Here is a 25,735-nt window from a genome sequence, read left to right as displayed (position 1 = left end):
AGCCTGGCCAGGTGTCTACCCAGAGAGAGGGAGAGAAAGAACAAGATCAGCCATGCAGACATAAAGAGAGAGAATGGGGGATTGAGAGGAGGAGAGTGTGAGGACATGGCCGGCTGGGTTGACCCTAATGATAGGAGGAGGAGGAGGAGGAGGAGGAGGAGGATGTAGAGACATCATAAGTGAAGTGGGCATCCTTTGGGGCAGCCAAAAAGTGGGAGTAGTGGCAGTTCTCAAACGGCTTCCCAATCCTTTCATATGGTCATGGCTTTTGTGAAGACTGTAGTTGCAAAAATGCAGACCTGCAAATTGAGTGTCCTTTACAGGATATGTGGGCTTACCACAAACAAAATCACTGAACCAAAAGCCCACCAACAGTGGACTTTCATTGGAAAAAAAAAATCAAAATTACTCTGCAGTAGTCATTGTTATTCAAATCCTCCTGCTCCAAATGGCAGTAAAGAAAACAGTAGCATTGCAGATACACAAAATGTTGCACAATCCCATGATGTGCTTTACGTTAAGGACGTTTGCTCATAAATACCTTTCCATCCATATTTGTTTAAGCAGTAATACAAGATGATTCAGAGAGAATGTACGATTTCACTTCTGAACTTTTATGAGAGTTTGAAGACGCTGTGAGGAAGGAGTAGCATAGCAACTTAACTCAATAAATTCATAACTTTAAAATTGGGCCATCGACTGGTTGACAGTACTTTAGATCAATCTGCAAATCAAATACATTGTCTGGGTGGAAGCATATGTTGTTCCAAAACCCGTTTTTACCTTTCAGCATAAATGGTCCACACTGGTAACAATCTAGATCAGTGGTCCTCAATAGGTGGCCCCTGGGCCGCATCCAGCCCGCCGGCCTCCTGTTTGTGGCCACCAAACTGTTATTCCCTCACTATGTGTTTTGGTTGGGTCGGCACATGTATACCTGGACTTGTCTGAATGCTAAAGATACACAGACAGCTGGGTCACTCACTGCTGAGAGTGCAATTTTTAACTTTCACTTTCGTTTTTGGAGCAGTTTGCATATTGACATTTTGCTGGCTGTAGGAGCCTCTAGATCAGGGGTACTCAAATCCAAATCTTAAAGGGCCACAAAGATTTTTTCAATGACTCAAAGGTCCATGTATTGAGGTCGGTCAGGCCACATGCAATAATACTGTAATATTCAAAACAAAATGTCCTTTTCATTCAAAACAACGAGAAAAATACAAACTAAAATAAAATGTCGTTTCCATTGTAACACTCTGTTGCTTTTTGTTGTTGTGTCAAAGATGTCTCTTCAAAATTCCTATGCTTCGTCTCATAATGCCATTTAAAATTGGAAATCTTCATCACAGCTTCTCCTGGCATATTGTAACGCCCCTTGTGGACTATGGCGCAATGACTCTTGGGTAGTCTGTTGGTGTTGTTGTAATTATGGTTTGTGAATAAGATGATATGTAAGATGGTTGTGGGTTAATTCACATTGTTTGTTCTGTGGTTAAATGGAGTTGAGTTTTAACAAGGATGATAAAAATGTTGGCACTGTGAGTGAAAGAGTGTTTGCCGGGAGAGACTCCCCATCTGTTAAGAAATCAGTTTTTGTGAAAGTACATTATGGGATTTTGTCTAGAACTTGTGAATTACATTTGGTAAACTCATTATTATTGCTGCAGTATTAGGCATGTGGGTCTTGTTCTGGTTGGAGAAAGAATGAATGCAAATTTGAAGTCCCTACTTCTTTGAGTTGCCGATTTTTACTGTCCACTTTCTTTTTTTTTTTAGCAGTTTACTCGGAACATACCATTTTCAATCTTTCACAAGCGGCAGAACGTGATTACACAAAGTGCTCCAAAAACGAAAGTGAAAGTTAAAAATTGTGCTCGCAGCAGTAAGTGACCCAGCTGTCTGTGTAACGTTGGCATGGAGACAAGTCCTGGTGTACACATTCTGACCCAACCAAAACACATGACTGAAGGAATAACAGTTTGAGGTCCATTGGTATGGATGGACTGAAAAAATTGCATTCATTCTCCCTCCAACCAGCACAAGACCCATGTTCTAAATATGCCAGGAGATTATATTCCAATTTGAAACGGCATTATGAGACTAAGCATAGGAATTTTTAAGAGACATTTCCTCAAAATTCAGAGGTAAGAACGACAAAAATAAATGCATTGAAATTGTCATGTCAAGTTGCAAGCAGGATTCTTGTCACATCAATGACACAACAACAAAAAGCAACAGAGTTCTCACTACTTGCATAGTTAACAGCAGTTTTTAAACTGGGCAGCAAGCCACCAATTTGGTCCTTTTTGTGGCTAGGTCCACGGAGGGTACGCATTTATCTACCTCCATTGCTAATGTTATCTAAATCTGAGTCATCGATGTGCCAGCCACTGCATGAGATGGGTGGAGGTGTCGATGACGTGCACTGTTGTGCAACCCACAGCCCGGGAGTTTTAAAACCAGGAAACAGCTGACCACAGCAGTCACGTAGGTCACCTGTTTTGGTTTCAAAAAGGTGAGTGATTTTCATGCCTGTCTTTAGCCTGGAGAACACAATGTGGATGACTAGGGTTTGCTCTCTATGCTTGACAAAAACTGTTAACTCACACCTTTGCCGTGGTAACGTCTGGTTTCAACAGTGTTTGAGCTGTAGTTTTTCAGGGAAACACTCTGACCTCTTCACACTGACACACCAGCTGCTCTCCTCGTCTTCTGTTGCTCTGGTCAGGCTCATCGATGCAGTGTGTCTATGTGTCTATGCTGCTGTCAGGCTGCCCTGCCATTGGGCTGTTCTACCACTGATATGCTACCCACAATGAGCCAACGACACTGCAGCCACGGTGTCCATACTGCTGAGAAAACTACAGATCACAATCTGCTACATCAGCTCATTTGTGTTTTTCGCCCTGTTGGTTTTAAAAACAATCAGCCCATTACCAACAGACAACCACTGAATGTACAGTTAGGAAATATATTGTCAGCTATGCTGACAGAAATTTTTGTGGTGCTGGTTGACTGCTGGACAACAAAAGGAAGGGAGATCATGGGACAGTAAAAAAAATAACATCAGAGTGAAAAGGCATTACATTTTACAGAAATACAGATATAAGGATATAGTAAAACAGATGATCCAGATGCATCAATATGTGAGGCAGCAGAAGCCAGGAGAGGTGGATGTTCCCAAGGGCCAAGGGATGGACTGGGATGAAAATTTGGCCCTGACCGGCCCACTACAATCCGCGCGCAGATTTGTGCCAACTCGCCCCGTTGACGTACAAACACACAAGCTCTTAATAACACCACTATACTAAACAATATCCCTTTATATTCTGAAGCCTTGAATAAAATAAATGATGATTACACAGTGTGTTGCTCACTTGCTCCTAAGAAGGATACTGGAGAAGGGATTTAAGATTCAAGAGTGTTTATTCCTCACTCACTCATACAGGTACAAGCAGTGAATCATGGCATTGGCAGGCTGGCAGCCAGGTACTGTAGGTCACACAAATAGACAGCCCTGTGAAAGACAGACAACAAAAGATGTATACATTATTTAAGTGATTACTGAACAATATTCATTCAAGTCTTCACTAAAATAAATTCATAATAGACAGCCAAGAAAAGAGGAAAGTAAGTGTATTGCTGTTACAAGGAGGATGCTGGCTAAAGAACATCAGGACACTGGCAGCACAACTGTAGGTTCCTCTCAAAGCACACACTGGAACAAATGTAAAGTCCTCCTCAGCCCTGTAAAAGACAGACAACATCATTATTATTAAGTGATTATTTTGCAATATCCAATCCATTCATGTTCTGGAATCCTAAATAAATTAACAACCTAGTACTTAACACACTAACTCACAACAATACTCACAGAGTGAAATCAAATGCTACCTGGCCCTTGATGAACTGCCTGCTTTAAATATAGTTTTCATAAACAGGGGGGGAACATCTCCTCAAACAAATGGGCAACCTGTGTGAGAGAGATGGAGAGAGAGAAAGAGAGGACTAATGATTAAGTCAAATTATGACATTGCATTATAGTAGATTTTGGTATTAAAGTCTGTATGTGGCTCACTCTGGCCACAAGGGTGCAGTTCCAATGAATGGGAACACCACCTAAAGAGGAACAGTCTTTTTCATTGTTCATGACATGATATGCATCTTTTAGGAGGTTGAACTGGCTGAGTATTTGGTAGCAGCAAACTGGACAGTTTTTGCAGGAGGTGCAGCTTTTGTGCACTATTACAACCTCCTCCTCATCCTCTTCATCGGACTTATCTTATCTTATTTTTGTTTTTCATGTGCTGGTGTGTTGTTTTTGTTTTTGTTTTTTCTCTCTCTCACTCTCTCTCTCTCATCATGGACTCCTCATCATTAAAAGCGATCGGACGAGGGGGTGTCTAGAACATGCGTGGGTGGGACTCCTGGGCCTCTGTAGCCTCTCATAGGGCCATTGTGCCAGGTATTCTTTAGACAGACAAGCCACTGGGCCAATCACCTCTCTGCTGTGTCTGCAGCTGAACACTGAGCCGAGCCGATGCAAAACAAAAATGAAAGTCAGAGACACGCAGTGTTGAAAAAACATATTGCTTCTCAACCCACCCACTGAAGAAGCTAGGAATCAAGTCAAGGACTAATTAAAGGCTAAGTCAAATAAGTAAGTTTTGAATTTAGATCTAAAGGCATCAATAGAGCCAGGTTGTCTGATGTCAGTTTGGAGAATGTTCCATAGGCAGGGGAAATGATAGGAAAAAGCCCCTCAGCCTGCTGACTTCAGCTGACAGTTATCCATGAACTTATATCCCTGCTCCCTACATTGACACACCAGCCAGGGGTTCATAGCTGTAAGCCTACTGTACTTCTTATCCTTCCCCCATTGGGTAAGAGACCAGAGACAATTATTTGAGGCAGACACATCTTTCTAGTGGCCTAAAAAGTCCCAGCTAAGCTATATTTTATGATCTCAGACTGCTTCAGACGGAGTTTGTTGGCACCAGCAGGAATTACAATGTTGCTGTAGGTAGTGGTGTTGTGTGCCTCGGTTCCCTGTTTCTCTGTTTCTCCACACACCCCTGGATACCCTAGTAGTCGCGCTCAAGCCAGTTTTTGTGGTGGCCAAACTGTGTAATTACATTGTCATGTGATGCACTTTGGCCCAAAAGAGCACACTATATATATATATATATATATACACTACCGTTCAAAAGTTTGGGGTCACCCAAACAATTTTGTGTTTTCCATGAAAAGTCACACTTATTCACCACCATACGTTGTGAAATGAACAGAAAATACAGTCAAGACATTGACAAGGTTAGAAATAATGATTTGTATTTGAAATAAGATTTTACATCAAACTTTGCTTTCGTCAAAGAATCCTCCATTTGCAGCAATTACAGCATTGCAGACATTTGGCATTCTAGCTGTTAATTTGTTGAGGTAATCTGGAGAAATTGCACCCCACGCTTCCAGAAGCAGCTGCCACAAGTTGGATTGGTTGGATGGGCACTTCTTGCGTACCATACGGTCAAGCTGCTCCCACAACAGCTCAATGGGGTTCAGATGTGGTGACTGCGCTGGCCACTCCATCACCGATAGAATACGAGCTTCCTGCTTCTGCTCTAAATAGTTCTTGCACAATTTGGAGGTGTGTTTAGGGTCATTGTCCTGTTGTAGGATGAAATTGGCTCCAATCAAGCGCTGTCCACTGGGTATGGCATGGCGTTGCAAAATGGAGTGATAGCCTTCCTTATTTAGAATCCCTTTTACCCTGTACAAATCTCCCACCTTACCAGCACCAAAGCAACCCCAGACAATCACATTACCTCCACCATGCTTAACAGATGGCGTCAGGCATTCTTCCAGCATCTTTTCATTTGTTCTGCGTCTCACAAACATTCTTCTTTGTGATCCAAACACCTCAAACTTAGATTCGTCCGTCCACAACACTTTTTTCCAGTCTTCCTCTGTCCAATGTCTGTGTTCTTTTGCCCATCTTAATCTTTTTCTTTTATTGGCCAGTCTCAGATATGGCTTTTTCTTTGCCACTCTGCCCTGAAGCCCAGAATCCCGCAGCCGCCTCTTCACTGTAGATGTTGACACTGGTGTTTTGCGGGTACTATTTAATGAAGATGCCAGTTGGGGACATGTGAGGCGTCTGTTTCTCAAACTAGAGACTCTTATGAACTTATCTTCTTGCACAGTTGTGCAACGCGGCCTCCCACTTCTTTTTCTACTCTGGTTAGAGCCTGTTTGTGCTGTCCTCTGAAGGGAGTAGTACACACCGTTGTAGGAAATCTTCAATTTCTTAGCAATTTCTCGCATGGAATAGCCTTCTTTTCGAAGAACAAGAATAGACTGTCGAGTTTCAGATGAAAGTTCTCTTTTTCTGGCCATTTTGAGCGTTTAATTGACCCCACAAATGTAATGCTCCAGAAACTCAATCTGCTCAAAGGAAGATCAGTTTTGTAGCTTCTGTAACGAGCTAAACTGTTTTCAGATGTGTGAACATGATTGCACAAGGGTTTTCTAATCATCAATTAGCCCTCTGAGCCAATGAGCAAACACATTTCACCATTAGAACACTGGAGTGATAGTGGCTGGAACTAGGCCTCTATACACCTATGTAGATATTGCACCAAAAACCAGACATTTGCAGCTAGAATAGTCATTTACCACATTAGCAATGTATAGAGTGTATTTCTTTAAAGTTAAGACTAGTTTAAAGTTATCTTCATTGAAAAGTACAGTGCTTTTCCTTCAAAAATAAGGACATTTCAATGTGACCCCAAACTTTTGAACGGTAGTGTATATATATATATATATATATATATATATATATATATATATATATATATATATATATATATATATATATATATATATATATATATTTTGTGTATATATATATTTTTTTATCCCAATTCAGTTTAACCAGGCACTAAATGGGAAGTTAGCTGTCTCAGTCAGTGGAAGTCTCTAATGCGTACATTCTGTGGTGGAAGATCCAGGTGTTTTCATGGCCAGGAAGACGACCTTGTTTGGCTTCAAAACACCACTGAGCTGCTATCATAGGAATGAGTGCAGATTTGCTTCCAAGTCTATGTCTAGATGTAAAATAACATCCTTGGTTTCGATGTACAACCAGAAGGAGGGAGGGATTGCTACTGGCTACCAGCTGCGGGACTGTTTAACAGTTGTGCATGGTCACATCATTCATTCCCATGGCTTCTTTTTGCGCATGCATAGGGTTTTTTTTTTTTCTTTCTTTCTTTTTTTTTTTTTTCAAACTTTTATTTTACCATGGAAGGAAAGCAGAGGTATTTCTACTAAAAATGTAAAAACATCTCCCCCCTGGTCACTGCATGGCCCGGTGCCAGCTGGTGCAGGTTAATTGTTGGAGGGCGCTGCGGGTGACTACAACCAGGTGTGTTGGTCACCGCTCTCCCTCTCTGCTTCTGCTGTGCGTCGGGTGTGTTTGGCGTGCACGTCCGTGTCTCCACGTCGTGTCATTAAGGGAGGCATCCTTTACTCTCTGCCTTTGCTCAGAGGTGTGCTGCTCCTGTTTGTCTGCTGCTGCAGTTTTCCATCTATTGCGTTAGTTGTGACACTTTCTCTTTTGCTGTGCAGCGGGGCCGCCATGAGCGGCTCCCACTCACTTACTAAGTTGGCGTCCTGGTGTGTCCCGTGTGATCATCAGCCACCACGACAAGTTGCTGCTGTCCTGGCTCGACTCCGGGTGGACTGAGACGCTCCACTGTCGGGTCACTGCATGTGGCCACAGCTGCCCGTTTGGTGTGAAGGCATCACGCCATTATCGGTGCCCACACGAGATCCAGTCTGAGTCAAGCCGAGTTTGGCTCACCCGTCTTTTCTTTTGATTTAAATCGTTATTTCCCTTTCTTAATTTAAATATTAAAGATTGTTGTGTTATAATTCCGGTCGCATTTAGTTTAGTATGTGTTTGCTAATAGTTTGGATTATTTTGTTTATTGTATTAGTTGATTGTGGGTTAAGATTGTATTTATTTATTTATTTATTTATTATTTTATTTTTATTTTTTTGCTTTGTTTAATATTTGATTCCCCTCCCCTCCCTCATTTATTTTAAAGTCATTTTAAGCCATTGTTAATAAAAACTACATTTCTTTGAAACGAAGTTCTCTGGCCCTCTTGTGATTTGTCGAACCTGTGTTGGCCTTATATGGCTATTTCCTGGGTTAAAATCCCAAGTGGTGTTGCTGACAACACACATTACACATAAACACGCGCACACGAACAGACACTCACACCCGCGCATGCCACACTTGCATACTGTTCTCTCATCAACATTGTTTCAGATGGAGGTGGATGGATTGATCCCAAAGTATTGATACGACCAATACTCTGTTTGCCCTTGAAGTTCAGTTCTAGCGTCAGTTGAATTGATATGCAGGGATGAGTTTCAATTTCTCCCTTCTAATTTGTACCCACATAATTGTATTTCAACAAGTAGATCAGTCTAAGAACACGCATGTGCAGCTCACCAAGGTGCGCACCCTCGTCCAACATCCGGCAATGATGGTGCAGCAAAATAGGAGCATCATTTGAAGCTATTTTACAGCTGTAAATGACAACGCTGTGAACTGTGATGTGTTTAAGGTTACTCACTACTGTGGCATCACAAACTTGTTTAAAACCTAAAAAAAACACAAAATAGTGATCAAACTTGTGTAAAACCATTGCTTGACGAAAAGGGAGGAGGATGGGAATGCCTTAGCAGACCCTTGCACAGTTCAATGGCTTTTTTTCAATGGTTTTTCAGAAACAGGAAATATCCAGGCATACAGTGAAGTAACTGTCTTAGTCAAACTGATTAAATATAGCATACTTTATTCAAACATCCACATGATATGTTCAGCACACTGAAATGTATTGTCTTCATTAATTATGCTTCTGAAACAGAAACATGTAATGCCTCAAACCTGGAACACAAAAATTACTCAATTTTACAACCTTTTTTTTACATAACTGTAAAACTTAGACCAAATTATTTTGGTATTTCACATAGGTGTTTCCCCAAGAGCCCATTATTTTTGTTATTTAAAAAAAAAACAGTCAGTGTTGGTATTGGTGATACTGACCTTGTATTACTTGGTATCATAAGCTAAAGTTTGTGGTATCGGCCACCCCTAGTTTCAATCCTCAAAATGATCAGTCTTCTTTGTGGCTTTATCATTCATTATATAACATTAATTGATCTTTTTAGATAAAGATATAAAACTTGAATTAGTTTACAGCACACTGTATGCTTTGTCATGTATGTGAAAGTGACACCTTTACGTGTGTGTACTGTAGAAACAGTGTGGTCTCACAGTAATGGCAAATTTGCCCCGATTAGATTCGTAAATCAAAAACCAATACATATATGGAGGAATTTATTTGTGTTATATTCCTTGGTTACATTTTTCGTGGAATACTTTTGGAAGATTTACAATGTATTTGTGCCTGCTGCTGCCCACCGTTATATGCTTCAATTCATACATCTATTTGTGAGCCCATAAAACAGGCATTGACTACCCATGTAAATTGTGCTCTCCACAATAAATTATATGCATACTTGCAAAAATACATAACTGCTGTCGGTCTCCCCGCTCCATGTCACTGGCATACTAATAGCGCCATGCTAGGAGGCCAATGATGCCACTTCCATTATATATCCATTTAGCCGTAATTTTGCAGAGGAAGTTAGAGTTAGTGAAATTGCCCCCCTCTGCCCTCCCTGTGCCGGAGTCTTTCCATCCTCTCTCCTCGTCTCACAGGCTGCTTCCATATCTACTAGTCACCGCTTTTTCTTTCCTCCTCATTCAGCTTCTGAGGCACGTGGGGGTTGTTTTCATCTTGGTGAGTAGATCGAAAACGCCAGTGACCTGTACATGCCTTCGGTTCAGTGGGCGATTGCGTCTCAGGCTGCTAAGGCTACAAGCTCAGGGGTTACAGGTCAAGTTATCCCACAATGAAATGGACACCATGGGAAAGTAATGCAGGCAAAACCTGTTTTGTATGCCTGGCTGGCACAAAGTAAATTGTTGTATCATGTCCGTTATCACTACCAAGTCCAAATAAAATTACCTTGCATTTCTTTTTTCTGAAACAATATACAGATCTGCACTGTTAATTACATGAATCATTTTCTCTTTTGTGTAAATAATCAGGCAAAAGAAAAAATGTTAATGTTCAATATTTTCTTTCCATTAAGGTGTGCCCACAGTTTGCAAAACCACTCAGAATGTTGTTGCTCCTTTGACCAAAGAGACATTATATTGCAATCACTGACTGATAAAACAGAAGTCCCAATGTAAACGAAACACTATTTAATCATCTAACAAGTCACTAACTTTGACTTCTAATGGGTGTGATGGGCTAAAACGTGGGTGGCTCAGCTTTGCTGAAATGCGTCCTGTGTAGGACTGAAGCTGCTTCTTCTCTGCTAAGGTGCTCCTCTCACTATGCCTGAGTAGCCTCTGCATATAGTGTAACAGGCAGACATCACCCTGATACACAGCAAAACAGTCTCTGACTTTGAACATCAAACAAAATTAGTCTTCCAGCAAATTAGCCATTTTCCCCCTATACCCTGTCGCTGTCTAAATTACATTCATATCTTATTATTTTCCAAATTACATTGTGATGACAAACATCATCTTCAACTAGATCGAGCATTGTAGAGCTATATCCCTCTCTCTCTGTCTGTGGTTAGGTTTAGTAAGTGAAAGCATTTTGGTTAAGGTTAATTAAAGATTTTAGTTTAAGTTGAAGCTTAATATGACCATATTGTGTCTCTTGACCCAAATCACATTGTAAGTTTTTTTCTATATTGAAATCCATGAAGTATCACCATTTATCAACTTGCAAGATATATTTAGCAATCAGGGCTATGTAAAAATCACTCAGTATGGTATCAGTTGTGGTATACTGTGCCATTACAGGTCATCCCCCTCCATACATTCAACACCAATTCCAAGAATTACTGGAGAACAAAACCTCAATTCATGGTAGTTGCCTACATTGTTTCCTAAAGTCCATAAGTACAGCACAATACGACATTGCCCACTGCTGTTCATTGGAGAGATTATATTGGTACATCTACAATATTTCACCATAGGAGTACCCCTATAGATCACTTAGTAGACTTTGTCCCGCATATTTAGAGGCTGTGTTCATTTGACAGTGGCCCAGGGTTTACATCCACCATATGGCTCTTTGCTGCATATCATCCTGACTCTCTCTCCATTTCCTGACACTCTTAATTGTTTTTATGGCTTTATTGTGATAGGACAATATATACATTTTCCACATCCTTCATACATCAAGTCTTTTATTCAACTTATTCAGACATACTGACATACAAACTGCTGTCCAAATCAATGGCCAAGAGGTTAGAGCATAGAGCTCATGTCAGAGCACTCAACTGTAAGATCATCTGCTCAGTCCCTGGCTGCTGGTACAGCAGTGTGAGGCAATTTCTGCATTTTTAGTGATGCGTTGACTTTGTATTGTAAACTACAGTAACCAGCTCAGCTGTCAATCAAACATTTACTCTTGCAGGCCCACTCTGACGATTGGAGGCAAGACACAATTTTCTGACCCTTCTGAAAGAAAAGCATTTTAACTGAGAATTTGAAAATCACAAAGATTTTCGACTTTTATGATTTTAGCTATACTGCTATACTACATTTTTACTTTGTTTTTTCAAGATATTTCAAAATGATTTTGGATTAAGACGCATATGGATGATGGTATGCACATATACTGTATGTCTACATTATTTCTTTCTCAAAACATGTAAGATAAAAACAAAACAAAACAAAAAAAAATGGTTGTAAAAGGACTGTAGTACAAACCAAACGGCCTCAGCAAGATATGTATGTGTTAGGGATGCTTGATTGAGGCAGGATGGTCAGCAAAGAGGGCTTACATACAGGGACTGAAGGCTGAAGGTCACCAGAGCTGCTGAGCAAACACACGCACACACACACACACACACACACACACACACAGCACAAAACACACACATTCTTAAAGCTGTTCGCTCACACAAAATACACCAAGCTCTCGCACAGCTCTTATGGTTGCGGAAAACCAATAAAATTGCAAATTTCCCTTCATATTTTCACAATATCCTAAATAAACAGCAGCCTAGCTTTGCACATCTCTCTCTCTCTCTCGTTCTCTCTCTCTCTCTCCCCTAACATTAAATATTAATCCGTTCGTGGATGGCATAACTCCAATCAGAGGAGAGTAGACATATAGGGAGACGGTAGCTGCCCCTCTCTAGGTAAACAGTCAGGAGACTACCTCCCCACCCATCTGTGCACATCCCATCACCAGAACACACCCAGCACAGTCACAGCAAGCAGTGTCTAAAAGGTTCAGTTATGATTTTGGGGAGACTCAAACTACACACTGAAAGGGTTCATGCACAAAAACAGAAAAATCAGAGAGCAAATACTTCCCAAAGGCTAGCCTACTAGTGAATTTCCATCATCAGTCCATTTGTTAAACTCTATTTATTTGACGAAGGTGGAGGACGAGCGAAGGCGAAGGATCTGTGTCTGCCAGATCCCTGCCCAAACTGGCTTTACCTGCTGGCTTTGCCAGATCCCTACGCGAAGGTAGCATAATTACTTGGCCATTTCTAGAAAGTTTACCCATAAAGTGGGTGATGGTAGCAGTCACTACCTTTCAGTTTTCCCTGCTTCAAATTGTTAGAGGAATTAGAGAGCTACTTTATTAATCCCCATGGAGAAATGAATCATCTGCATTTAACCTATCTATACTCATAGCCATAGACTGGATAAGTCTGAGGACGTAATAGAGGGATGTTTCATCTGATCCTGACTCTGACAACTGTCCTGTTGACAGCTGTCATTTTGCCAGATTTGATTGCTATCTGGCCAGGGATTTGAAATGACAACATTTATGGTACTACCCAGCTTCCCTCACCTCGGTACAAATTGGAAATAGAGTTACCAACCGCCTAAGTTGCCCTCTGATTACTCCTACCTGTCCACCCTCATATATCCGGCTAAAACCAACCATCCCGGTACACTTTTCACAAGAAAAGACAATCACTATTTCTATAGCTGTGTAATTTACTGCTAATGAAATTCAAACATGTCCTGCAGCTGCAGCTTCAGATTAAAAGCATTAATCTGGTAAAACGTAAATTGCCTTTTATTTTGAAGTAGGTGAGTTATAGGAAATGCATTGTTCACGTTTTGGCATTTTCTGACCGCGGATCTCTTTTAAGTATGTCTGCTGCCTGCTGAGCTGTTAGATGAAGAGCTGCAGGCAAGAGGCTGCACGTCTTTAACTCCTCAGAAAAGTAACAACCTCCCTTTCTCTCATTCATGTTAGCACTTTCTCTATTAGCATTGGGTTTAATCAGTAATATTGCCAAATATGGCTTTTTGCTTTGATAACAAATTCCCACGAAACAAGGTACAAATCATAAATAAGACAGTTAGTGATAGTACTTGATCTATTAAGCGGAATCTGAATCTGTTTGTCAAGATTTAAAAACATTTATGTTGTGTGAGTAGTTTTTTCCCCTCAATCACTTTTTACTGTTTTACTATAATATTTATATCTGTTTACTACAGTATAATGTAAAGTAGCTGAAGAAATACCTGAACATGTAGGAAGAGTGAGTAATCTGCTGAAAAACAAAACAAAACAAAAAAAAAAAACATCAAATAATCTTAAAGAGAGGTCACATTTAAGGTGTTTTCTTCTGTATTACATTAACGGCTGAGAGGCTGTGAGTTATTTTGCAATGAAACTGTGCTAACTCAATTAGATTAACACAATTAAAAAAAATGTCTATCACAAGTACACATATAAAAAATAAAGTAGGTTTGCAGAAGAAATTCAGTTTACTGTATTGATGAGGTAATGGTGCACATTCAGAAATATGTTTTGTTTTTTTTTTCTTTACTGAATAAACAAGCAGAAAATCAGGTCCCCTGAAGGTCGAAGGGTGGCAGGGTCCACCACATATAAACAGACCAACAGAAAACATTCTTAACAAAGTAAAAAAAAAATATATATATATGAAATGACTGTCCTCCCTGTCAGTCATGAAAACAAAGATAGTTTATTTTGTTTGTTTAGAAATTAGAAAAAGAAAAAAAAAACAGTCACTGAAAATGTTTCTGGGTCAATCAAAATGGTGACCCTGATGGTTCTACGGGCAGTATAGTGTCCCTCACGTATGCATGGCACATACTCTCAACTCATCAAACCTTCCAACCACATCTGAGGAGTCTGAGCATCTGTTTGTTTGTATCTGCAGAGATTTACAACCAATGTCACTGCAACATTTACTGAAATGTTGATACTAGACTTTGCAACTCCACCCATCAAGAACAACATACAACACCCTAAAACTGGAAGACCACTATGCAAAATTCTAAACTACCATCTATCACCATCTAAAATGCTCAACTCACAACTGACACGATGCTGGTCACTGTGCAATCAGCAGATTATATGAAACTGAAGCTCCAAATACAGACATACAGAGACACATAGTGCCACGACAACCACCCAAAAAAATGTCCACGTTGCACCTGCAGAAAAGGAATGTTTCCCCCAGTAAGATCACCTCCTCCTTATTCTGCACTTTTCCCCCCTCACCTCCCTCCCTCTACTCCTTCTATCCTCAGAAGAGAATAGGATGAGAGACCTGAAACTGTTGTGATACCACAAGGGGCAGCAGAGGTACACGTGATGAGACTTGATGCTTCTTGGGTGTCTTTGAACAGGTGGTCCACCGTTCTTTGTCTTACATATCGGACAAAAAAGGAAAGACATAAAGACAGACAATTAATCAAAAACACTGCACAAACAAACAGGCATTCAGCAAGATACAAGATAAAGAGAGAAAGAGACAAAGCATGACCGAAATACAAAAATTTGATAGGGCAGACATAAACACACACGTGACTAAACAAACCAACAAGAAAAAGAACAAACAGAGATCAATGCTTGAAAAAGCGAAGAAGCAGAAGCAAAGAAAAGCAAACAAAATAAGAAAAATATTAAAAGAAAGACAAAGCATGAACTAGACAACAAGAAAAGTAAATGCTGTAGAAAAAAGACAAACACAAAGATAGCAAAAATGTGAAGAAAACAAACTGTCAGGAAAAATAACTATGACAAAAAAAATTAAAAGAAAGATAAAAAGAATGTTTGTTTGTTTGTTTGTCTGTTTTTAAATGGAGCATGCAACACATGCAACAGCCTATAACCTGCACACACCCTTTCTCCCTTGTACATTCACACACTCTTACATGTCAGTTCAGCCACCCATGAGCATTCCCCACTGTGTGCACACAGGAAACAAACACACGTGCACAGAGAGGGACAGATCGTCGCGGGTAAACAGACTACCTGTCACACTCAAGCCTGATCACAGCTGAAGAGCGGAGGTCAGCATGTGAAAACAACACCCGGACATTAGTAATATACAGGCTCTTGTGCTCTGTGCTGTGCTGTGTGTGTGTGTGCGCACAATTCATTTTGCATAGTGGAATCTCAATGAGACTGGCGGTGAGAGTAATTTTGTCGTGAAGTCCTTCTTTAAGGCATTCTGTAATGACTTGTTGAGAAAAAAAGGTCTGTGTCCAGTGTTAGTGTACACACTTAAGGCCCTGTCTGCATAGGAATAATAACCAGGTTCCCATTGCAATTCATAACATTCATAACATATTGCCCTAACCTAAATAAAGATAGTGAGCTTAACTTTGTTAATCAGACTCACTCACTCACTACATTCGTTAGGCCCCACTACCGCAAAGTAATAATAGATTAATGCAGTTGGATAGAAAATTACAATTATCTAAAGGGGCACTATGTGGTTTTGAGGAAGAAATTCAAAGTGAGAATTTTAATATTTACAATTAAGCCTGCAACTCCCCTCCATTTAGTTAGAACTGAAGAAGCCACTTGGATTAGAGGTGAAACATCTTCAAGAAACTGACACAAATCCAGCTGCTTACTATACAGCAATGAGAAATATTAATGGGGTAATATTTCAAACTCAGAAATATGTTGTTTTTTTTTTTCATAACTGAATAAACAAGCTGTTCTCAGTGGAGAATTAGGTCCCAAAAATATTGTTAAATGCTACAAAGGTGGCAGGGTCCACCACATGTAAACAAACAAAATAACATATGTAATTGTGCTGTGCTGATTTGTGCTGTCTTTTAAGGTCAGTTTGTTTATCTATTTTGTTCAGGCATAAAAAATAATTAATAAATAAAATAAAATGGCAGTGAAGATCTGATTAGAATTCCTTTCTCAAAATGACATAGTGCTCCTTTAAAAAAAAAAAAAAAAGTTACTGTATGAAATTGATTTGGATCCACTAAGAACAAACACAATTTGACATTACTCAAACAGGGGGATAGCGTGCATCTGTTGGAGACTACTTTAAGGTACAGATTAACTCAAGTTCCTGCTCTTAGTAGAATACATTTATCATTTGGGTCTGTACATTGGATTGGCAATAAGAAAAATTGATACCACCAGACTCATGATTTGACTACTGAACTAGACTTGCTATGTTTAGTTTAAATGGAGAGTGATATCATTTTGCATATTAATTGTTTGTTTAGAATGTGTATGCTTTTATACCGGCACATGTTGACGTAGGAGGCCCTTCTTTGCTGTGAACTATGTTATATTTTGTGTTCATGTCATTCAACTGTCTCAGATAACCTTATATGTAACATGAACATAAGCAAGCATATGTTACCAAGCATCTAGTCATCTGGTAATATTTGTCCTCAATTTTGAATGGGCTGGCAACACATAGGTTTACAATCTTTGTTTAAAACCAACCCAGGTTTCTCCAGCTCTGTACAGGTGTGCAGCAGACAGATCACTATGTCAATATTCTACCAAATAGTGAGATCAGGAACAGGAAATGAGTGAAATCAGTGTGGCAGCTGCACCATCCAGACAAGTTGTGTTAGAGATCTTTTATGTGAATGGTGACAGACAACCAAAGGAATAGACACTGGTCCATTTTTTTCCTCCCTTCTTATGCCTTATGACAGTCGCCATGATTACAAAGCCTTCTCAACCTCTCAACCCGCTAAAGCACCTGATATATAAAGGATTGACTAACAAATAAAGGGGAGGGCAGTGGTGATGTGGAGGTATTAACAGCATCCACTTAATGAATGTCACTCAGGACATTGTGACAGTCCTCAGGAAAATGAACACATTTAACACAATGGGTACTCATCTTGGGAAGAGATCTAATGACAGGCAAGAAAAGAAGGAATGATTGCACTGAACAAAACCTCTTTACAATGATTATATGGGGGCCTGACTATTGTTTTAATAAGGATCTGATGAACTGTGAAAGTGTCCTTTAAATTGTTTTCTGATGCAAATGTGTATATAGTTGCATCTTCTCACCCAGATATGTTTCAGAAAACATTGTGGTTGTGGCTCAAAATGACTATGTTAATTCTGTAACTTAATTTCCAAATGTACCTACGCTGCATACATACCTGCACCACGTCAGTAAAATGAAACAACTCACAGCTGACTTTTGCTTCCACACTGGACAAAAACAGCAGGGTGAAAGTCCTGTACTTGTTTGACCCAACCATTCAACCTGTCTTCTGCCTCTCTCTGCAGACTTTGTCATTATTTAAAGTGCACTATGTCGCCTGACTTCATCTTGAGGTCACCACCTCACAAGACACAGAAATATGGGTCACAATAAGCCACCTCAACAGTGCATCTGTATGGTCATTTTGCTAATGAAGCCAGGCTGTGGTTTTTGGAATGGGTTTTCGGTTAGATGCCTGAAATAAGGTCTACGGTTAGCACAAGCTTCAGAGATGTTTCGTTTTGATCTACAGCATGAAGTTCTCTATCTTAGGCTCTTCACAAAGCGGCACACAGTGCAGCGCAAGAGTCATTCAGTGGGTTCACATGACACACAAGCAAACCGAATTACTGCGTTAGTATGACTATGATCAGATTTTTAAGATGCATGTATACACCTTAGTCTGACTAAAATTGGACTGGATCGGATTTCTCATGGTTGGATTGATACACCTAGATTATTCGATTGATAGTCGCATTACTCTTGCATGTATACGCTCCATCAGATCGGATCGGATTTTTGCGTTCTGCGCATGCTCGAGATTTTTTTTTTTACCGGGGCCGTGAGCCGGAAGTAGAAGGACGGCGGCTTTCCCCCGAAATAACTACAAGCAAGAGTGCAATTGTGCATCTAGTTTGTGTAATTATCATGTACACCTTATACGAAATGTACAAAGATGTAGCTTCTCCTCGGTCTTTGTACAGCATCTTTCTCGAACACCAAGGCAGCTGGTGACGTAAAGAGGTCAGCCGGAGTTGGTTCTCTATCACCGCTAGTTGAAAAGGGTACAACGCCACCTAGCGTACCGGGCTATGACATGCTTCGGCCAGTAATTCCATTTCCTCACCGGCATGTATACTTGGATAATTGCAGTTGTCTGATTGAGCAGCATACTCGAACTATAGCTGTAATCTGACTAAGCTGTGCATGTAAACACACTGATTGTTAGTTTCAGACTGACACAGTTGCCATTTTAACCCCCAGAGCCCACGTTGTGTAAAAAGCAAATGTACTTGCTCATACCTGTTCACCTCTGGGTGTGTTGGTCTTAAAATGAGGTGTGGTCAGGTGCACTTATGACAGATTTCTATCTTGAGGCAGCAGAAAGTGACAGCGCCAAAGAACAACAGTAAGCTGGTCTAAAGTCAAAAATGCAGTCTGTTCCTGATATTTAAAGGACACATAAGATAAGGCCAACACAGGAGAGTTCACACTGTTCATACACTCTGATTTACTAATAAGAGAGGCTGCTTTCAGTTATTTTAAACACTTTTCCATGAACGTAGACATATACTGTAACGAATATCCTGGCACATTTAATCAACAACAAAAATCACATTGCAAACATTTGTTGTTACGTTGTTATGACGATGTGATGCATGTTTTTACAAAAACACAGCTCCTCTCTTTCCTTAATGTCATCCCATAAAACCTCCATTTTCACATCACTTCTCCAGCTCACACTCTATCCACCTTCATTTTCTCCCTTTCTTTTCAACAACGATCAAAGTTTCCTATCCTTTGCTTTTTTACCCCCACCCTCTTTCCCTGTCTGACTCCCCTATTCAACCTATTGTCTTATAAGCTCACTACAGAGACCTCAGCTAAAACCTGCGCACGCACACACACACACACACACACACACACACACTTAGTCAAAGAGATTCAGTCCCCTCCCCTCCTCCATGATGGACTGGGATTGGCTCCCACTGTCACAGCGTGTGATTGCAACCTCCGTTTGACCTGGTGGGGATATATGGCATTCCCGGGTTATCTACATAATGCACAGGGAGAGAGGTGGAGGAAGCCATCTGAGAAAAAGAGAGGCGGGTGAGGAGGGTCAGAGAGAGGCTAGATGAAAAGATATTGCTGGGAACAGAGTTGGATTAGATAGACAGCAGTGTTTGCTAAATATCTGAGTCAAATGTAGCTATTGGATGTCAGGGGAAGGCTGACAGCAGACTTTTTATGATGGAGTTTAATGGAGAGAAGATGTCTGTTACATCTACACTATATCAGCAATTAGTGTGTGTGCATGCATTCACGAGTGTTGTGTGATGCTTACAATTGTGTTAATTAAACTATCACTGAGAACAATGTAAAAGCTTAGCCAGCCGAAGGAAGAAGGGAGAAGTGTCCATTGACCTCCAGCTCCCCTCCAAGTAAAATTTCAAATGTTTAAATAAATTACTTAAAACTGTAGCCCTGTTTTGTCTGTAAGGATCTGGCATTTATTTTAATGTACTCAATAAAGAGAGTGAGGGCAAGAGGAGGAACAGGAGGAAGACAAAATTTACAGTTTTGGTTTGAACTTGATCCATGTTGCTGTATGGATTATACATTTGCAGTATGACACTAGTATTAAGCTGGTTTGTGAGTTTAGCCCCAATTTGAGCTCAATTGTGTACTGTTCCTATTCTTTGAGTCAGTGTAGTATTTATAAGAGATATTCAGAGCACTGCAAGTTTGTACAAGGCTCCAGAAAGATGAAGCTGGTCCAATGTAATTATATAATATGCAGAAGTGTTGTATACAGTGATACTGTAATATACAGAATATCATTTCATACAATGCTATTTTTTTGATGGCACACACACACACACACACACACACACACACAATGTGGGACATTTTCTCAGCAGCCTGTGCTCAGCCAGGCACCAGGCCGTTTGAATAAGTGGGTCTGTAACTGACAGCCTGCACACTCACAATAAACACTCCCCATGGAGAGTCACATGCAGTCATGCCAGAGTAATGCTAAAATGTGTTCATTTCAATCCAAAGTTTCAGGCCAAGCCAGTCTGTTCCCTGCTGCTGGTGATATGGGAATGAAGTGCAGGCAGTAGAGGAAAAGTCACTGACTGTCTGACATCTATCGGTTCATGATCCACATTCATACTGTAGTGAACAATATCAGTCAGACTTCCTGTCATTCAGCTGTGTGCTGAGTGCTTCTGTTGATTACTGTACCTGAAGCACTTGAGTGAGTGGTGGTGGTGAGTTATTTGAACTTACTAATGTAGCAAAGTTACATCATAAAAAAGTGACATAATGTTTACCATTTTCACTATAGGTACATTTTTAACTGAAGTTACCTAAGTATATATGATGTTTTCCTGAACCTTATCAAGGAGTTGTCTTGCCCTACACCGACTATGAGCATTTGATGAAGGTACAGTTGTTTTGGAAATGATGAAATATGTTGTTTTTTGGAGATGCCGGAAACTGGAGAAAAGCAAAAGTAATGTACTGAGTATTGAGTTGCAAAACTTTCTACCTGGAGTAAATTAAATAAGTAAAGTAATGTATTACTTTAAAATGAATAGATACATAAATGAGTAACATGTTGTGTTGGGTGAAAGTACCCACATATACATGAGGAAGCAGAAGTGGTGAATTGCACTTTCTTGGGTCTCAGAAAGGAAAGTGTTTCTTCCTGCTTGTTGCATGTAGGTTTGTTGCTGGGACATCATTTGCAATAAACTTGCAGATAACTACCACGATGAAGATACTTAATTGATTCTGCTAAATCTGACTACTAAAGCCTTGTGATAGCTGCTATTTGTCTGTTTTGGTAACATTGAACTTGAATTAGTAATGGCCCAACAGGTGCTAAAGGCTCACACTGTAATGACACGTTGATTTCTACTATGTATTATACTGAGTAACAGTCGCGTTTCTGGTATAAAGTGGTTCAAACTGTGGTTCAAAGCAAATACATAGCTGTAACTTTCAACACAACAGTGGATTATGTGTATATTCACCTTGACATTAAATGACATACATGACATGTATTGAAGGTAAGCCAAGGGTGTCTGACTGACTGACTTGACTGAATAAGAACGATGAGCTATAAAAAAAAAAAAAAAATGAAATGTTTTTTTTTTGTTGGTTTTTTTTCATAGAAACAGTTGCTATGCTTTCCTGTTTCTCATTGGCTGAAATTCAACGAAAGTGTCCTAGATTCAGCATATGATTGGCTCAGTCCTCCTTGCCACTCTGATAACTAAACAGTGAACAACACAGCGACCAGTCTGTGAAAACGAAAGAACAAACGAAGTGAAACGTGGAATCAGGTCAGTTCGTTCGCGTTAAAGAGTCGTTTCTTCAAACTGATTCGTTCAGAAACGAGCCATCTTTAACTGAGACTCAAAAATCCTTAAAATAACACATGGCAATGAATAACCAATCACGTCAAGAAAAAAAAGAATAAAGAAAAAAAATCTCAGTAATCTCATCGTAGTGATTTAACAAAGCATGTTTTGTCTTTGTGAAAATTTGAAACATGGCTAATTCTGTGGAAAACATGACAAGTATTTTGCTGATATAATACCTTGATACAAGACATGGGCCATACTGTGCTCAAGTAGAGCATTAGGTAATTGTGTGCTGAGCCCTTAAACGCCAACTAAAAGCCTCAGGTCACTGATCATCTTCAAACATTGCTGGATGATGCATAATCCCTCCCTATAATACCCTTCTCATAATCATCATGACAACTGCCAGCTCCCCACACAAATAAAACAGACGTAGAAAACAGATAAAAAAAAAACAGGGAGTTTAAGAAGTGGCCAATTATGACACATTCGCTCTCTTTTTATTTTTTCATGATAGCAAACGATCAATTATCCAGATGGCAAGTGATGTGGAGGGGCGGCTGGCATTGTTCACAAACACACACACTCACTGGCATATTTACACGACACACAGACACAGACACACACAAAGATACATCAGTTTAAAAGCAGAAATCACACCTTCTGATGCATGCACACAAGCTCAGACACACAGAGTCATAAACATCTGTTGTGCTGAACACAGAGGTATCCCGCCATGCTGCCTATAGCACCAGAAAGTGCACAGATGAGGCCTACAGCTGCTCGATGGTTCCCAGTTAGAGTATAGCACCGCTCTGATGGATAAGGTGGGATTCTTCTAATTGACAGTTTGTGGGGAAACAGATGGATGATTTGCTGGCATTTATCACATCTTTACGACCAACAGAAGACAGTGTCATAGAGAAAGGAAAGACTTTCTCTGAGCATTTTTCGAATTAGATAGTTATGACTTTAAGGTGAGGCTCCACTGGCCCAGATGTGGACTGCAGAATCAAGCTTTTGGTGATTATTCATTTAAATCCCCAATTTTTACACTTGCATTTTCTGAGAATGGATGCATTTAAAACAATTCATTTGAATTCATATGAATTGTCTACATCTGATCTGACCTTTTCAAACTTTTTGAAATAAACATATCACAGACTTGAGAAAAGACATCTGTGAAAAAACATCTGATCTCATTGTTTATGTGTTAAATTTCCCTCCGTATGTCCAACCATCATCCACTTTCTAAACATCTTTAAATGTGCATGTATCAAATGATATGTGCTTCTTTAAGCACCTGTAGACCTGTGTGTGCACAGTGTGTGTGCGGTATATGTATGCATGTATTTGTGTGCCAAGGTTGTATCCATCAACCTCCTTACCTCCTGGAGTTTCCATTATGCCTGTGACCATTCTATAAAATGGAGGTCATATCGGGTGTCATTTCCTCCAACTTGCCTCATCCAAAATGCATCATTTTCCCACAAATGACACACACAATGTTTCCGTAAAAAAGCCCGGCTGAAACACGCCGTCACGGCTTCTACATAGTTTAAACAGCAATGAAATGACAAACCGACATATGAATAAATAGAAAACAACTGCACGCACACACTCACATGCAGCCATGAATATTTATCTACCAGCCTATCATTTTACACAGCAGAACATTTTTATAAAATGAATTCTATTTGGACTGACATTTCACCTACAATACTTGCCTATTCTAACGAGTAACTGTATGTACTGTAACCACTGCTGATTGGATATAAACACTCGACTGTCATTAACACACACCAGTTCTAAGTGGAGTTAAGTTCTTATGACAGCTGGATGTGGTAGAAAATCATTTTGTCCAGAAAATCGGAAACTTAGTGTTGTGGAAAGTCAAATTCAAATTCAAATTGAATGAACTGCCTCTTTGTTAAAGGAAAGCCACTTTTCATTATTTAACGCCTCTGTTTTTTTGGGTAGTTTTTTTTTTTTTTTTAAATTATTAGAACCATACAGCATGTGACCAGTAATGCTGCACGCAGCTCTAAGTTGGATGACAAGATTTCAAGTCTGTAAACTAAATATAAAGCTTCCACCAACAATTAGTTAGATTAGCTTAGCATAATAGGGAGCCCCAGACATGACATGGTAAAAAAAAAAATGTAATTGTGGCCACAATTTAGCTATAACGTGTGGCCACGAAGCAGGTATAATGTGCGCACCAAATACTAATAAATATAAATATTAATATCATTCCTGGACAGCTGGGTAGGCAAATCAAGTGCACCCTCTCTAGAAACTGCAATAGCCTACGTGATGTCCTTAAAGTGAGTGTCTTTCTTATACTGTAAAAAACTCATAAACTCATTTGTGTCTGCAGGAGCTGCTGCACTCACAAATGAGTTAACGGCTACGCATTAGCACAACAAAACATCGTGTAGTAACAGGATGAGGATAAACAGTGTGTAAGTCAGGTGAGACATCAGCAGACGTCAGCAGATAGGCTGTATTTTGTGGCCACAAATTAGTATTTTGTGCGCACGTTATAGCTATATTGTGGCCACAACTACATTTTTATCATATCTGGGGCTCTGTAGCAAAAAGACTTGAAGCATGGGAAAACAGCTAGCATGGCTAAAACAGTCTTGTGCATTCAGAGACGAGACTGTATACAAAAAAATGCACAAAATGTGCTGTCGCCACATTTATCCTGTCCAGCACCTTCTTCTTTGTGTATTTCTGTGGGAACTAGAACACATGCAGGGAAATTTGAGCCCACAGGCCCCCCAAAGTGTTTTTGCCCCACATCATGAGGGCCACTTTTGGACCCTTACTGCCCCAACTGCCCCTCAAGCACCACCGCACCCGCCCATATCAAGGCTCCAGACATAGGGCTTTATTGACTGGTTTGGGATCGTCCTCCTCAGGGTAGCCTACTTATCCTTGCAGCTCTGCCTCCATCACAAGAAGATAATCTCCTGTGATTACCTTCTATTTCTCATCTGCTCGCTCTATCTCTTTTCCTCACTCTCTCTGTTTTGTCGATTTCCACTCCACTCCACTCTGTTGTTGCATGACCTACCCCCCCATACACACACACACACACACACCCCATCCATTCCCTCATTCGCTTTCTCTCATTCTCTCTTCAGCTCTTTTTTTTTTTTTTTTTTTTTTTTTTGTTTGGGAGTAGAGGTTGTGAATAGAGGAGAAGGCCTCGTCTCCGGCACTGTCTCACTGTGTGTTTCTTTTGTACAGGCACTCCTCGGCCAGCTGCCTATTCACACAGTCCTGCCAATTAGGACCCCATTCAGAGAGCATGAGAGAGGACATGAGATGAGATCAGTTACCCCCTCATCAGCACCCCCACCCCCCATACTGTAGATATGGTCTGATTTTAAAGCCTCTTCACTTCCTCTTTCTTTTTTTTTAACCCATGTTGTCAGCACTTTTTCTCAGATGTGCTTCCAGTAGGGCTTCACTGATTATGTTTTTTGACACCTAATGCTGACTGCGATATTTTTTATTTGATTGATTTATCAGTGCTGACATATTCATCCCTAAGAATCAAAGGTTCATTGTTTTATTTATCTGTGAAACATCATTTACATCAGACATTAAAAGACATGCAACTGAAATTCAGACTGATACACTTTTGTGTGCGGTCGAATCTCATGACCAGGGTATGGTCAAAGTATTAGCTGCCGACCCCCATTGTAATCTTGTGTCTTTTATAAAAAGTTATGAACCAAATGAAAATAATATAGAAAATAATAATAGAGGCATTGTATTTAGATTTTAACTCAGGGCCTGTCTATAATGCAGGGCTTGAAAATAAGGTGACAACACAGTTGATGATGCTTTAAGGCTCCTATCATTCCAGTTAATAATGTGTTTCATACAATTTTAACAAACACATTTCCTGCCAATTAAAACACCACAAAGTAGCCGTTGACTCCCCTAAAGGT

The sequence above is a fragment of the Acanthopagrus latus genome, chromosome 2, assembly GCF_904848185.1.
Source record: "Acanthopagrus latus isolate v.2019 chromosome 2, fAcaLat1.1, whole genome shotgun sequence".
NCBI lineage: Eukaryota > Metazoa > Chordata > Actinopteri > Spariformes > Sparidae > Acanthopagrus > Acanthopagrus latus.
This window is presented reverse-complemented; position numbering follows the sequence as displayed.